Source organism: Myiozetetes cayanensis, unplaced genomic scaffold (genome assembly GCF_022539395.1).
Source record: "Myiozetetes cayanensis isolate MyiCay16 unplaced genomic scaffold, myiCay2020 scf6-25, whole genome shotgun sequence".
Taxonomy (NCBI): domain Eukaryota; kingdom Metazoa; phylum Chordata; class Aves; order Passeriformes; family Tyrannidae; genus Myiozetetes; species Myiozetetes cayanensis.
Window position 1 is genome coordinate 63,235,739 of NW_026087853.1, and position 16,526 is coordinate 63,252,264.

Here is a 16,526-nt window from a genome sequence, read left to right on the forward strand (position 1 = left end):
TGGGGGGCAGCAGGTTGTTTGGATGCAGGTCTCCAACAAAAACATGGAATTAGGAGGATGGGATAGGCCAGGCAGTGCTGCCAGGTGTCCACAGTTGAAAGCCAACAACATCCCTGGAAAAGCCACACCATCATTCCCTTCACCTGGAAAGGGAGAGGTTTCTCCACGAAGGAGCAAAACCTCAGGAAATGGATGGAATCATTTGGGTTGGAAAAGCCCTCTAAGATAAAATCCAACCATTCCAACTCTGCCAAGGCCACCACTGCCCCACGTCCCCAAGTGCCACATCCACAGGGCTTTGAAATCCCTCCAGGAATGGGGATCCATCTCTGCCCTGGGCAGCTCCCAAAGCAGCTGCTCCTCCAGGCTCAGCCTCCAGGAGCTTCTCCTGGTGCTCAAGGGGGCCATAACCCAACCTCCTGGTGCACCTTCTCCAAACCCCCTCAGGACTGTGAGCCCATAAATACACACCAGTTCTGCACACATGACTTGCTGTACATCTACACACTGACCTGTGTTCATCTCCCACCTGGCACGGGGTGGTGAAGTTGATATCCACACACCAGGAGGCTTTGGGGCACTACCTGTTCACCCTGAGCAACCTGGGCTATGGAAGGTGTCCCTGCCCATGGCAGGGGGTGGCACTGGATGGGCTTTAAGGTCCCTTCCAACCCAGACCGTTCCATGATTCTATGTTTTTGGAAAGGATCTGATATCTCATATCCCCAATCTCCCATCTCTCCCTGCCCTCTGGCAGTGGGAAGCCATTCCCTGTGTCCTGTCCCTCCATCCCTTGTCAATGGTCTCTCTCCATCTTTCCTGTAGCTCCTCCAGGTCCTGGAAGGCCACAATTTGTCACCTCCAAAGCTTCTCCTCTCCAGGCTGGACAATCCCATCTCTCTGCCCTCTCCTCCCAGCAGAGCTGCTCCATCCTCTGCCCATCCTGGGGCCTCCTCTGGACTCTCCCCAGCAGCTCCCTGTGCTCCCAGTGCTGGAGGCAGAGCTGCCCATCACCCCACACTCCGTGTCTTGCTTTGACAACAGCACAACACCACCTTTCCCAGGGCTTTTCCAGCGATTAAAGTGAAGCCTTTCAAGACCCTGGTCCCACCTCAGGGCTACATGTGATTTCTGCAGTGCTCTGCATTGACAGGGGGGGGATGTAAAACCTCCACCTGCTCAGACTTGCTTTGAAGTGCAGCTTTGCCAAGGAATAAAAGGCTGCCTTTACCCCTGGGCGAGCGTTCAGGTTCGTTAGGCTGAGCCTAAAAATCCCATTAGCAAATAAGAGGATCTACAGACAAAAGGGCCCCGTGGGGCAGCTCTGTCTGTCCTGGAGCTCTCCCCCTGCTCCTGAGCTTCAAGGATACACCAGGAGAAAAGGCCACAGCATCCCACACCCCTCAAGGCATTTACAGATGTCTGGTACCCACTGGGGTGTACTGGCAGAAAAAATAACCCTCTCAGTGATAAATGGGAGCAGGAATTCCCTAGCTCGGGACATGGAAATGAAGGGCCACAGCTGCAGGACCCAGAGCCCATCCTTCATCTTCCCAAACTCATTCCAGCTGCCTCAGATGAGCAGATGGAAAGACAGAGGCACCAAGCCTTGGATCCCAGCTCAGACAGGCAGGGACAACTCATATCCAGCAGCTCCTTTATGTTCCTTAGGATTTCACAGCTCCCTCCAGGTGCCACATTCCCACCTCCCTGTCCCAGCACAGGGCTCTGCTCTGCACACCCCACAGGGCCCCTTGGGGGTCACAATCTGAAGTTCTGGGGGTTTGGTTCTACCACAAACATCGCACGAGTTTAAAAAATACACAACTTTTTTCCCCTGTAACTTTTCCCTGTGTGAAGAGCCAAGCAGGGGACGGGAGGAACAGGAATTCCATGCAGTGATGGGAAAGCAGGTTCAGGTTCCAAGCCCTGCAAGGATGCAGAGAGAGGGGAAAGGGCTTTATTCCTGCCATCCCTGCCTCCCTAGAACAGCTTTGTTTCCCAGATATGGGAATATCAGCTGGGCATTGTTGTGCAACTGGACCTGTGCTGGGTTGGAAAGTGCAGCCCCACAGAAAATGAGCATCTCCAAAGCAACAGGAACAAAAAAAAGACACAAAAAAATACTAAGAATTGGTCACAACCAGGGCCCTCTGCACATTTGGCTCCTTCCCTTGGCATCTGTAATGACATCACCCACAAGCAGCATCAACTCTGCTCCCCAGGCAGGCAGAACTCAAGGATTTCAGACCTTGGAGCAGGTCCAGACTCCTCCTAAACACAGCCCTGGAATTCCAGAGCACTGCTGAATGAAACAGGGACACAGGGGCGGCAGGGATGGGGAATTCTGGCTGTGGGGATGCTCATCTTGAGGTAAAACCAGGCTTAAGGGCAAGAAAAGCCCAAAATAACACAACCCAAACCTCTACTGGGAATTTAGATGTCACCCAGGTAAATAAGCTGAGCAGGACACACCTATGAGGGACCTGGAGCCGTCCAAGGAAAGCCTGGAAGTCCTGCTCTTCCAGCTCCCTGCAGGATACAGTTCTGGACTGATCTTGGGATGAATCCCAGCAGAGCTCCCAGCACAGCCTGGAGCTCCTCACTGCACCAAACCCAAGGAAGAACCACCCTCAGAGGTGCAGAGCCCTCAGCACTTCCAGCTCAGCTCATGAAGGAGCCCCATCCTGGGGGGGATGTGGAATCATTCAGGTTGGAAAAGCCCTCTAAGATCAACCCCCACCATCCCCCAGCACTGCCCAGGCCACCACTGCCCCCTGTCCCTGAGTGCCACATTCACAGGGCTTTGAAATCCCTGCAGGGATGGGGTCTCCACCACTCCCAAGGCTGAAAAACCCTTTCCCTGAAGAATTTTTTCCTCATTTCCAACCTAATCCTCCCCCGATGCAAACACAGCTGAGCCATGAGCAGCTCTCCCAACACTCTTCACCCCCAACAGGAGACCCTTCCCAGCAACACAGAAATTGGTGCAAACACCAGATTTTAGTGCAGTGTCTGTAAAACAGCTGGGTTTTAGCTAAAAGTCTTTGGATTTGTCCCCTGGGAGGGTGGGGAGGGACTGGAATGGGTTTCCCAGAGAAGCTGTGGCTGCCCCTGGATCCCTGGAAGTGTCCAAGGCCAGGCTGGACAAACCTGGGCTGGTGGAAGGTGTCCCTGCCCATGGCAGGGGTGGCACTGGATGGGCTTTGAGGTCCCTTCCCACCCAAACCATTGTGTGACTCTATAAATGCATTTTTTAGTGAACTCAGGCATAACTGGAACTCCTGTAGGAGCAAATCATTCAGTGCCTTCTCCCCCAGCTCCCAGGGATCCATTTCTCAGCACAAGGACAGATAAATTGGTTGGGATTTGCTTTCAAAAAGCAACTCTTGGCAGCAGGAGCTGAGCCAGCCACGTGCCCAGGATGGGAGACACGGAGCAGTTGAGGTTCCCTGCTCCTGGGAGACACACCCAGCTGAGCAGGAGCTCCCCAGCTCTGGGAGCCAGCAGGGAGGAACAGACACAGGGATGGCATGGATGAGTAATCCCCATTTTCCTACAAGAGCACACCAATAAATCACTCGGCCACAGCCTGCTAAAATCCCAACACAGGCACTGCTCCCAGGGCTGGGAGAGTTCACCTGGAGAAGAGAAGGCTCCAGGGAGACCTGAGAGTCCCTGGCAGGGCCTAAAGGGGCTCCAGGAGAGCTGGAGAGGGACTGGGGACAAGGGATGGAGGGACAGGACACAGGGAATGGTTTCCCAGTACCAGAGGTTTAAAATAAAACCTGTCCAGACTGTGACCTCCTCACCATCCATGTGTGAAAATTAAATGAGAGAACACGTGAAATCCCTTTATTCCCAGAGATCCTGGTGCAAAAGCTCCCTGTTGTGCCTGGGACACCCTCACACTGAGCTGCTCTGCCCCTTTCTGATCAGTTTTACCCAATTCAGCTGCTCTGCCTTCCCACATTCCCTCCTCAGCTCCCCATCCCACCTTTCCCCAGCTCTACATCCCTTCCCCCCAAAAACCCACCATGATAAACACCATCCAAACCCTGTCAGACTTCCAGGAGTTGTTTTCCTCCCACAGGTCAGTGCTTTTGCCAAGGCAGAGCTGTCCCTGCAGGGATGGGATGTCTGGGGGTGGTTTGGGACACAAGTTTCAGTCAAAACGAACCAATAAACACTCCTGAAACCCTTCAAGGTCCCCAAAACCACGCTCAGAGCCCAAGGAAAAGGAGATGAACTTCAAGATTCACCTTGAAATGAAACCACACAAGCAAACCCTACAGACAATTATTCTCTGAACGCATTCCCAGACTTATTTTAGCTCCCAGGAATCAGGAAAAGCCACATCTCATCCTTATCCCAAAAAAAACCACAGCCCACAGGACCTGGGAGCGTGCAATAAAACAGTTTTATTCCTCAGCTTGTCTGTGTTTCAGCATTTCATAACCCCTCAAATGCCTCCAGGATTAAGTGTTGCTGTTCCTGGGCTGTTTTCCCTGATCCCACATGATTCCCTGAGCAGGTTGTACCCATTTAGGACATTTTTCCATCACCGAGGCTCCAGACTGTTCCAGTCACACCCACAGAACATGACAGAGGTGCTCAGGTGATGGCAAGCTCAAAGAGGTTTTTCCCCCCAGGCAAAGGAAAGTGGATTCTGTGCAATTCCAACAGCAGATTTTCCCCTAAAAGACAAGTGTTGGGAGTGTTTGAGGCCAGGAACACTGGGGGGGGAATAAGTTCATATTTGGGGGTGGAATAAGTTGATATTTAAGGTCCCTTCCAACCCAAACCCATTTGGGATTTAAGAGCAGGAGAAAATCTTTCACTCAGATAATTAGAGCCCCCCTGACCCAAATCAGATTTTCCTCATTTCCCACCTCTCCCCCTCTGCTCAAGTCTGGGAGGAGCCTTTTTTTTTTCCCTCCCTTATTTCTTTGATGCACTTAAGATATTCCAAGAAACCTCAGAAAGCCGACGCCATCCTTTGATTCCCAACTTCCTTTCCTCCTAAACCTCATTTTCACCTTCCTACTTACAAAGGCACCGAGCTGCCGAGCCCCGCAGAGCTGCTGGATCGTCCTTTGAATTCCCAATTTCTCTGCTTTTTTTGAAAAGAAAACAGAAGTGGGAAATGTTCCGCGGGACCTTCTGGAAGTTTCCCCGCAGTTCAGAGCTCCCCGTGCTCCATCCCTGCAGCTCCGGGAGGGAAAAGCCGATGGAATTCTCACTAAAACAGGCTCCCGATGTCAGATCTCCTGAATTTCCCACGCCTTCCTCAGAGCCAAATGATCCTTTAATGCTTCTTACCGTAATTAATAATCTCCTCCTTTTGTTGGGCTGGTTTTTTTCCTTTCCCCCCCTTAAACCAAACCCCTCCGTGACAGCTTCCTAAGGACGCGCTAATTACGGCTATTTACATCTCAATAAATCCTTGGAAGTTCTGCCGGGAGCTCTGATCCCGCTGGGACAGGTGATGCACAAACCCACCCTAAAGGTTTTGCAGGCCGAGGAAATCTGTCACAAAAAAAATATAGGGAAAAACTCCAGTTTTCAGCTCCTCGCTAAAGCTTTGTTTGTTTGTTTCCTTAGGACTCTCCACCCTAAATATTCCCTCGCTTGCCTCCATCAGACCCTCCAAAAGATGTTTAAATTGGGAAACCACCCTCTTGCCAGATTTTGGGAGTTTTAATAATCCAAGAACCTTGAGAGCTTTAATGATCCAGGAACGTTGTGTTTCCCATTCCCCTTGGATTCCCTTGGGATATCCAAGATTAGACACTTCTGAAGCATCCCCAGAAAATCCAGGTCCATACAGAGCCAAAATAAGTTTATTCCAGCTGATCCATGAAATCCCCAGGTTTGTCAGAGTTCTGCTTCGAACCCCCTGTGTTCTGGGGAAGTTTTATGACCATTTTAAGGTGAGGGGACACAGCCCTCCAATTCTGGAGTTCAGGACACAACCTTTCCATGAGGAAATGTTCCAAATATCCAACCTAAATCTCCCTAAGTGATTTCAAACTAATTATAATTACAAACTTCTCTAACACGACATAAAAGCAACTCCCAGCAGTGCACCAGGTTTGATCCTTTGGGAATATTGGACATCCCGGTTTGGGAGCAGCATCCAAGCTTCCTGCAGGTTGCAGAAATAAAATTTCCAGCACAGATGTCATGGAAAAGGTTATAATTATCATACAATAGGTTTGGGATGGAAGGGACCTTAAAGACCTGAAAAGCAGGGACACTTTCCACTGTCCCAGGGTGCTCCAACCTGGCCTTGGACACTTCCCGGGATCCAGGGGCAGCTACAGCTTCTCTGGGAGTTCCATCCCAGCTTCTCCCCACTCTTTCAGTCAGGAATTCCTTCCCAATATCCCACCTATCCCTGCCCTCTGGCAGTGGGAAGCCATTCCCCCTCCTGCCAGCACTCCATGGCACACAAAGGTAAATTCCTGACAGAGCATTTCTGAACAACTAGAAAACATTTAAATGTTTTGACACTTCTTTAAGTGCAACAGCTCCATTTCTCACTTGGAAAGGCCTCTTTGAACGTTCCCTTCTGCTTTGGAACACAGCACTCAAAGGTAAAATACCATCCAAATAACACCCAAAGCACAACAACCCCCAGCACATTCCCATTTTTTCCAAACACTCTGATCACCTGGGAGAGCTCCTGCAACTCTTGGAAGTCACAACTCACTCCAAACCCCCCCTGGACTCCCCCCTGCAGGAGGTTCCACCTCAGGGAGCTCAGCCCAGGCACTCAGAGCTCCTCAAAGCACATTTTTCTCTCTTCCCCTTGGAATTCAGTCCAAGCACCCCTGGGATAACCTGGAGCAGCTCTGGCAGAGCAAGCCCAGAGGCACAAATACCCAATTTCCATCAGCAAATGTGAATGGTGCACATCAAACTGGGGAAACTGGGCAAAAAATGCAGGGATGAGTCCCCATCTCTGAGGGGATTTCAAAGCCCTGTGGGTGTGGCCCTTGGGGACATGGGGCAGTGGTGGCCTTGGCAGTGCTGGGGTCGATCTTCCAGAGCTTTTCCAACCCCAACCATTCTGCAGGTGACAAATCCAGCTCCATTTTCTACCCCTTGTGCTCAGCAGCTCTTCCCACAGCGGGGGATGTGGCACAAACCCCCAAACAGGCAGCAGGGAGCCAGCCAGGAACACTGTGCCACCCTCACCAGGGCTGGTGCCATCAGCCAGCATCCCTCAGCACTCAGAGGGAGCCCCTGCTTTATTTAATATTCCTCCATATGGTGCTTTATAAGCCGATAAGTGCAGAACAAGCAGCCAAGTGCTGCACATTCCCTCTTGGAAGGATGCAGGGAAGGAAGGAGAGCACTCCTTGCAAAGGCAAAACCACTGGTGAGTCATTACAGGCTTATGAAACTCAGACCAGCCCGGCCAAGAACCCAAATATTCCCTCAAAACACCTGGGGGGGGTTGCCCACGGTGTGGTTGTGGAGTTGATTCCTCCATGTGCAGCCCTGGGTTCTTGTTGCCCTTCCTGGGAATGGCAAAAAAACAAGGAGGGGGCTGTCCTGGGAATGGCACAGACCCAAGGAGGGGGCTGTCCTGGGAATGGCACAGACCCAAGGAGGGGGTTGTCCTGCTGCCCAGGTTCCCTGGCATCATCAAAGCCAGCCCTGGAGCTGCCTTTGCACCTCCTGGGCTGGGCAACAACCCCCCCCTCCCCTTCACCTGCAGTGCCACCCCTCTGGCTGCCATCCCATAATGAGCAGGAGTTCCAGGACTTCTCCCCAGCATCGGCCCAGAGGGGGAAGCTCTCCAGGAACAGCACCAACCACACGAACCATCCCCTGCTGGTCCCACCCCGGGCACCCCCCCAAGCTCAGTCCCACCCTGCCAGGGCCTGTCCATGGGGAGCACTGCCCAGTTTCCTGCTTTTCCACATCCATGATTCCCTGGCAGCCCAGGCAGGGCACGTGCCAACACTGCCCGTCCCAAAAATCAGCTGCAAAACCCACCAGGAACGAGTTCAGACCCGGGCTGGGAAACACGGGGAGGAAGGAGCAGAAGGATCCCAACCTGTTCCTTAAACACATCCATTCCCAATGTTTGCCTTGGGTTTAGAAATCACTCCTACAGCTCCTCGGAGTCCCTAAAACATTCCCAGAGCTCCCCTCCCTTCTGCTGACTCCTCACACCGGGAAGGGGCTCCTCCCCCAGCGCTGGGGGTGGCAAAGCCCATTTAGTGAAATCCCCCCGGGATTCCTCCCGAGGGGAGCTTGGCTGCAGGGGGTTGGTTTTGCACTTCCCAAAACCCCCGGAGTTGGAGGACTCCGCTTGATTAGGGAGTAGCTGTGGGCAAGGAACGTTCTCTTCGGGAGAATATTAATCACAGCAGCAGAACTGGGAGGGGTTGGTGCCCGAGGGGAAGCTCAGCAGAACACACAGATGAATTAAACTGACTCCAAACTGGGGGTGTCCGGGGGGCCCTGGGCATGGAGGGGGGAGGAGAGGGGGTTTAAGGGCTCTGGGAGAGCTCCTGCCCCCCCTGGACCTCTCCCAGCTGAGCAGCACAAAGCTCCTCACCCTGCTGGGAACCCAGGGCTGGTGTGCCCTGGATTTGGGGGATTCTGTCTCCTCCGGGGTGGAATTCTGCCCTTGGAGAGGAGCAGGCACTGGTGGGTGTTCCCAATAGTGCTTTGACCCCAGCACAGATGAAATCCCACCCCAGCAGTGGGGAAGAGGCTCCTTCCCACAGGAACTCCAGTCCTGGTTCCTGCCAGCACAAACCATTCGTGGAATGTCCTGAGAGAGAAAGAGCCCACAGGGATCATCCAGACCAGCTCCTGGCCCTGCCCAGGGCAAAGCCAACCATCCCACCCTCATCAGCCCCCACAGCCAGGGGTCATTAATGATCTGCTGATCATTAATTGGGGCTGCAGCACAACGGGAGCCTCAGGCTGGGACAGCCCCTGGGCTGGCTCTGAGCTCACACAGAGACTCACAGGGAGCACCAACAGCCCTGCTCACCTCCAGCACAGCATTCCACATTCCAAATTCCCAGCACAGCCACCTTATACAAGGAAAAATCCCTGGAAGAACAGGTTTTGCCATGGGGCATTGCAGAGCAGCTCGTCCCCATCGACCCCAAACGCACCAGATGTGATTTCCTGCTCCACCTGGGACATTTCTTCCCTCCCCTCCCACAAAACTTTCATTCTAGCAAGAAAAATGATAAATTCCAAAGCCTGACATATTCCATGAATTCCTGACAGAGCATTTCTGAACAACTAGAAAACATTTAAATGTTTTGACACTTCTTTAAGTGCAACAGCTCCATTTCTCACTTGGAAAGGCCTCTTTGAACGTTCCCTTCTGCTTTGGAACACAGCACTCAAAGGTAAAATAGCATCCAAATAACACCCAAAGCACAACAACCCCCAGCACATTCCCATTTTTTCCAAACACTCTGATGACCTGGGAGAGCTCCTGCAACTTTTGGAAGTCACAACTCACTCCAACCCCCCCTGGACTCCCCCCTGCAAGAGGTTCCACCTCAGGGAGCTCAGCCCAGGCACTCAGAGCTCCTCAAAGCACATTTTTCTCTCTTCCCCCTTGGAATTCAGTCCAAGCACCCCTGGGATAACCTGGAGCAGCAGCAGCAGAACAAGCCCAGAGGCACAAACAGGACCAGAACATCACAAAACTCCTCCAGGACCTTCAGTGAAGATCCCCCCCAAAAAAACTGAGCCCCCCCAACCAAGAAACCCCCTCCCTGCCCCCATTTTAATTGATTCCCACAAAACACTGCTTCCCCAAACACACCTTTTCTTCCCCCCTCAGGCAAATGGATTATTGGAATGAAAGAAGGAAAACTTACTTTTGGAAAAGCAGAACAACTGGAGCCTCACAACCTCCCTGCTCCTTCCAAAGCTGCTCCTTGGGGAAGAAAAAAACACCCCCCTCCCCTGGCTGAGCTTTAAGGGATGGTCACAATTAATTCCAGGTGTGGGGGCAAGAAAGGGGGAGTGGGAGCAGCTCTGATTGGGCACTGAGCTAATGAGGGGGCTCAGGGCAGCTGGGGAGGGGGGCTCCAGCTGCACCAAATTGGGATAATTATCTTTTCCTGCATCTAAACTCTGCTAGAGCAGGTGCAGCTCGTGAACAGGGTGGGGATTTCACTCATCAGGTGAGGGGACAGAATTGCAGTCTAAATCCTGTCCTAAAGCAGCTCCTGGGACTGAATTCCAGGCTAAACCCTGTCCTAGAGCAGCTCCTGAGACTGAATTCCAGGATCTTAATCCAGGTGTTCCCAGGCTGTGGATTCCTGCAGGGAAGCTGTGCTGGGATACAAACACACACATGGATGGAGCAGGCACAGACTCCTCCTCTGGAATGAAGCATCCCTGCAAAAACGGGAGGATTGCTCATCCATCTGCTCAGTCAGGCTTTTATCTCCCTGTCTCTTTGATCCCTATCTCCCAGACCCGTGGGCCACCAGCCAGAATTAGTCAGTGAAACATGTCAGGAATCAAATCCCGGCGGTTCCACACTCCTGAGGGATGAGGGATCCCAGGCTGGTGCTCCAGGGACACTCAGCTTTCACCTCAGAGTGTTGTCCAAACCCTCCTGGAGCTCTGGCAGCCTTGGGGCTGTGCCCACTGCCCTGGGGAGCCTGTTCAGTGCCAACCACCCTCTGGGGGAAGAGCCTTGTCCTGAGATCCAACCTGATGTGAGCCTGGGAGGAACTTCAAGGCGACTTCTCGGTCCTTCAACCTCCCATGGGAGCCAGAAGCTCTCCTGGAAGGAGGTACCTCACGGCCACTCTGCTCCCAGGCTGCTTCCAACATCTTGGAAGAAAGTTCTCCTTCCAGAAGAGCTTCAAAATGTGTCTGAGAGCAGCAAACTGCCTGCTCTCCATGCCCAGCTATATTTAGTGAGGACATTATTTATGGAGATGGCAGGAAATAATTCATCTGGATCCAGACAGAACTCGAAATTGGAAAGAGGGGCTATAAAAAGAGAAAGCAAAAAAAAAAAAAAAAACTGAAGGGATGGGATTGTGGGTCAGACCTGGGTCATGGGGAACATCAGAGCTGCCTTCCCTCACAAAGCTGCTCTCAGAATCCCCTTCTAATCACCAAAAAAAAAAAAAAAAAGTAATTCCATGTATAAAAAACATGGTTTAAGTAACAAGTTACGTCCCTGAGCCCATCCAAGGGAGAGTGGCAGGATCCTGGTGCTGGCAGGGGGAGGAAAGCAACATCCTCCCTGCTGGAATCTGCATCCTGCTGGGTGCCTCCCATCCAAAAGGGATTTTTCCAGTGGAGGAAGGGGATAGAAAGCAAGAATACACCTATATATATATATAAGAATACACATATATATATACATGGATATATAGGCTGGCAGGGATCAGATCATCCCTTCACTGAAGGAGATCCCGGAATATATTTGAGGAACGTGGAAAACAGAAGTGAATTTTAATAATTTCTCTTTCCTTCCTCCCCAGCACTTCATCAGGCTGATTCTAATTAAACTGCACTTGGCTCTTCTGGGCCCTCAGAGCTTTCACTTCAGGAGTTTAAGGACTTGTTCCTCACCACCACATTCCCTCCAGATCTCCCTCCTGTGGACTCGAAGGCCACATGTGGAGCAGGAGATGCATCAGGGTGAGATGTGCTGCTCCAGCAGAGCAGGCAGGCATGCCAGGAGCATTCCTGGAGCTGTCCAACACGGCCCAGGATGCACTGAAGCTCATGGAAGTCTCTGCATGGAGCAGCCCGGGTTAAACCCCATCATCTCCTACACATTTACTGAGCACTCTTAGGATTCAAGCCGAGATTTGCACCCTAAACCCCAAACCATCACAACCAGCCCTAAAACCGCACAGAGCAGCAGCTGCCAGAGCCTCTGTTCTGGGATTCCAGCCCCTTACCTACGGCACAACCAGGACCTCGGGAGCAGAGCCCATCCCAATCCTTGGCTGTCCATAAAATCCACAGCGGATGTTCCCCAGCTCCTCGCGCTCCCAGGGTTGGCTTCTCAAGCTGAAGTCCCTCTGAAATCCCAGTGCAAACATCCCCGGGATGAGAGGGAGCGGGAGATCCCTCTGCAGGGCTCAGTGAAGAGTTAAAACTCCCAAGGATCCCTTGGCTCCCGCGGGAGCTCCTGGAGCAGGCGGTGGAGGAGCTCCCGGCTCCGCATAATTCCTCCCCTGTTCCCAGGGCTGCTGCGCTTGCCTGGCACAATGTCCGGGATTGTGCGGGGTTAAACCGGCCCACACAACGCCTGCATTCACACCCAGCGAGGCCAGCAGTGCCTCCTCCATGGAAATCACATCCATGGAAATGCCCTCCTCTCCACGAAAATCCCCGCGCGTTGGGGGCTGGTGATCCAGAGGCTTCCCCGGCCGGCAGAACCCCGGCCTAAAACCCTTCCTGAAAGGTGAAAAAGCTCTTCCTCGAAGCGGTTTCGCTTTTCAGCCCTCCTGTCCATCCTTCCAAGCCGCTCGTTCCCCCGGGGCAGCGCCGGGGGAAGGGCAGGTCAGAGCAGACCCTCCCAGCTCCAGAGCCAGCGGTCCTTAATCCCCGCCGGGAGCGGAGCGCCGCTAAATAATCCCCGGCGTTCCAGAGAGGCAGCCGGAGGCCGTGGAAGATCCTTCCCGGCGCGTCCTGACCCTGCTCCACCTCCCCGGGGACACGGAGGGTTCCATCAGCCCCCGGTCCGGGCGGGAAGGGGCAGCTCCAGGCTTTGGGTTTCCCCGATTCCAAGCCGTTTTCCTGATAAAACCTACGACCGCAGTCCGTCTTGAGGCTGTTAGGTAACATTTGGGGCTCGGCAGGAGGAAGCAGGGCGATCTCTCTGGAATTTAACGCATCCAGTCCTTCACTTCCACGTAGCTTTGCACCAGCAAAGAGAAGCCTCGCCGTTGCCGTGGCCCTGGGGGCTTCTCCCGACACTTCTTGGTGCAGAACCCTCTGAGAACGGCCAGTGCTCATTCCAGCTGCGATTTCTGGAGGTATTCATGGCCATCCCGAGGTTCTCCACAGCTGCAGGGGGGATTTCCAGCACTTTTTGCTCCAGGGGTTGGTCTAAAACGCGGCCTGGGGGGCGCACAGTGGGATGAACCGTCACACACTCCAACACACCTGGTGTTCCCATACATGGTAAACTCCTCCTCTGGAGCTGCCCTGCTTCGTTCCAGCTGAAATCATGGGACAATAACTAAAAGCTCTGCAAGGAGTGAGCAAAACGTGCCCTGGTGGGCCCTGGGTCACTGAGGGGGCTGCTCTGGGTGCTGGGTCACACAGCCCTGTGAGCCCCCCACAGCAGCAACATCTCACCCAGCGGGCACCACAGCTGCTCCCAGCTCTCCAGGCTCACATCCAGGCATTCCCTAACTGCTCCTCACTCCACGGGGCACAAGGTTGGAGCCTGGGCACACCACCTGCACCCCGAATGCCCAGTGATCCCCCGGGATGGGGCAGTGCAGCACCAGGCACAGAAATCCGCTCTCCACTCTCCCAAAACTCCCCTGTTTCTGCTGAGCTGCCTCTTGGCTGCTCAAACCCCTCTGTGCCCACTCAGGCTCCTCCCTGAGCCGTTTGTGCTCTGGCAGTTGGAGGCTGGGTGAAAGGAGAGCCATCATGTCCTCAATACCTACATTTTCTGCTTTATTAACAGAGCAAGTCATGCATAATGGCAAGGGGAGGGAAAGTGCAGCCCTGCAGCCCTCGAGTTGTTCTGGGTTGTTGTGCCAAGAAAACAAGCTGGGCAAGGCAGAGCTGAGGAATTGTGTGTCTCCCCAGGGATCTGAGCAGCTCTGCTCTCCCCCCATCCCATGAGGAAGCACAGAGAGGGGGATGGTGGGCCCTGCCCTGGTTCCATCCCCGACGTGCCCCTCAGGATTGCCAGGTTCCCAGTGCTTTGCCTCAGTTTCCCCTCAGGATCAGCTTTGTGAGTGGCTTTTTCACCCCAGCTCTCCTGTTCAGCAGGAACAGAGGGAGGTGAACGATGGGACGTGCAGCCAGACACCATGGCACATTAATTTGGATTTTTATGTGGCCTCAGAATAAGCAAACGTGGCTCATTTTGCATTTCAAGGCAGCAGAGCAGCTCCCAAGTGCAGCTGTGCTGCCGTGCCAGGCGCTGTGCCAGCTCAGTGGCCCTTCCCTACACCTCCAGCAGTGGCACATCCTCGGAGAATCCACGGCAGGCAGGGCTGGAAAGCAGCCTGGGCAGGGCCCATCACCAGGGAGATCCGTGCCAGGGCTCAGGTCCTCCCGTGGGATGAGACACAAGCTCCACGGGAGGAACTGGAGAGAACTTGGAGCAGCAGAGCCTGAAGGATGGGTCTGAGGGATCCATCGAGTTCCCCGTGCGGGGCTGGGAACAGGGGCAGGGCACGGGGAGGATGGATGGACATGGAAATGTGCTCCTTCCCCTTGCCAGCCAGAGAAACACCTTCCTTTCAGAGGGTCCACTCACAGCAGGGACACAAAACCAGGCAACAAATGGGTTAACCAGGCAGAAATCTCCCTGACTGCACCACGGCAGGAGCAGAGCTGTGAGGAGCTTGGAATCTTAAAAAGAAAAAAAAAAAAAAAAAAGGACAGAAAACTCGCTCAAATCCCACAAACCTGTTTGGCCAAAGCAAAGAGGGCTGAGCCCCCCTCCAGGGTCCAGGGGGCCACCTTCAAACCCTGCCTTCCCAAAATGGCCCTGGGGCTCTGCTCAGGCTCCTCGGGGGCTTCAGGTGGCCCCTGGGCTCGGCGTTTTTTGGCAGAGCGCTGCCCACATTCTCCAGCCGACCTTCGGGAGTCAGTGAAGACACGGCGAATTCCCATGGAAGCGCTTTCCGACACAGAGCAGCCACACATGACTGACTTCACAACACTCCCCCTCCCCCCTCCGGCTCTCACCAGCCCTTCCCTCCTCGTCCTTAACCTAAATAAGGCGTCACATCGCCCAGGATGCAAAGGCAGCACCGCCGAACCCAAGTCTTACTACAAATCCGCGTGTGACATCGATCCGGGGCTCAGTCCGCGGCCAGAGCTCCCTTTCCTCCAGGCCCCCACCACGCTCTTCCCGAACAAGCCCTCTCCTATTCACCACGGCACTGCTATTCCAGAGCATCCAACAATATGTGCCTGTGTGTTGGGAAAGGCAGCGAGCCCTGGCACTGCCAGCGCCGAGACCCGCGCGGCAGTCATTCACCAGCGAGCAGAGCCCCTCAGACATCTTCAAGCGCGTCGAAATTTCGCAAAATTAAGGGAAAAGAAGGGAGGTGTACGTCTCTAGAAGCGGGTGGGAAGCAAATCTGGGAGCGGCGGAGCGCAGGGGCTCGGGGGAGCGGGTGTCACACCAAGCGCTTACGGGCGAATTCGTGAAGTCTCCCCAGCCCCGAGTGTCAGAGCTGCCGGCAGCACCGCACCCGCCCCAGCCCCGCTTACATAACCCCCCCTGGGCCGGGGCACCGCCGGGAACGGGGCATCGACACAGCCGGGGCACCACCAGAACCGGGGCATCAGTGGGGTCGGGACTCAACCGGGACCGGGGCATCCATGGGGCCGGGGCATCACCGGGACCGGGGCATCACTGGGGCAGGGGCATCACCGGGACCGGGGCATCAGTGGGGCAGGGGCATCACCGCGGGGGGTGCACCGCCACAACCGGGGCATCACCAGAATCGGGCATCACCAGAACCGGGACATCGTTAGAACCGGGGCAACACCGGGACCGGGACCGAAGCATCACCACGGCCGCGGCATCAGCGGGACCGGCCACACCGCGGCCGGAGCATCCACAGAACCTGGGCATCACCGGGGCAGGGACATCGCCGGCACCAAGGCATCACGGCGGCCGAGGCACAGCCAGGACCAGCCGGGACCAGCGCACCGAGCAGCATCCTCGGCGCGCAGCCCCGCGGAACGCCCGGCTCGGTCCGGGCATCGCCAAGCGGAGCCAACTCCAGGGCGAGCGAGGGAGGGAGGGGGAGAAGCAACAAGACCCGCGGACCCCGCTCAGCCGCCCAGGACCGTGTGACACGAGCGGGGCAGGCGATGCCGCCGGTGTTGTGCAAGTCACGGCCGGGGGGAAGCGGGGCCGGGAGAGCAGGGATGGGGAGTGCGGGTATTGGGAGAGCGTGGATGGGGAGAGCGGGAATGGGGGAGCTGGGATGAGGAGAGAGAGCATGAGGAGAGCGGGGATGAGGAGACAGGGTATGAGGAGAGAGAGGATGGAGAGAGTGGGGATGGGGAGAGCGGGGATGAGGAGAGCGGGGATGGGGGGGCGAGGATGGAGGTGCGGAGCCGCCCGCGGGGCCGGCGCGCCCCCGGCGGAGCCCCGGGAAGTTTGCGGCGGCTTCTCCCCCGCCCGTGGCTCCGCGGCCACGGGCAGTAGCGCCGCCGGTGACAAGCGCGGCGGCCCCGGGCGCTCCGCGGGCGCGGAGCATCCCCGCGGCGGCGGCGGCGGCACCGGCTGCAGCCCCCGAACGTGCCCCCCCTCCCCGGTTTTCGCCGTGAAATGTCAG

General features: G+C 55.1%; 1 protein-coding gene across 1 annotated transcript in view; it reads right to left on the reverse strand.

Annotated features, from left to right (window-relative positions):
• Positions 1 to 16,526, reverse strand: part of MDGA2 (MAM domain containing glycosylphosphatidylinositol anchor 2) — a 256,870-nt gene that overhangs the window by 240,016 nt on the left and 328 nt on the right.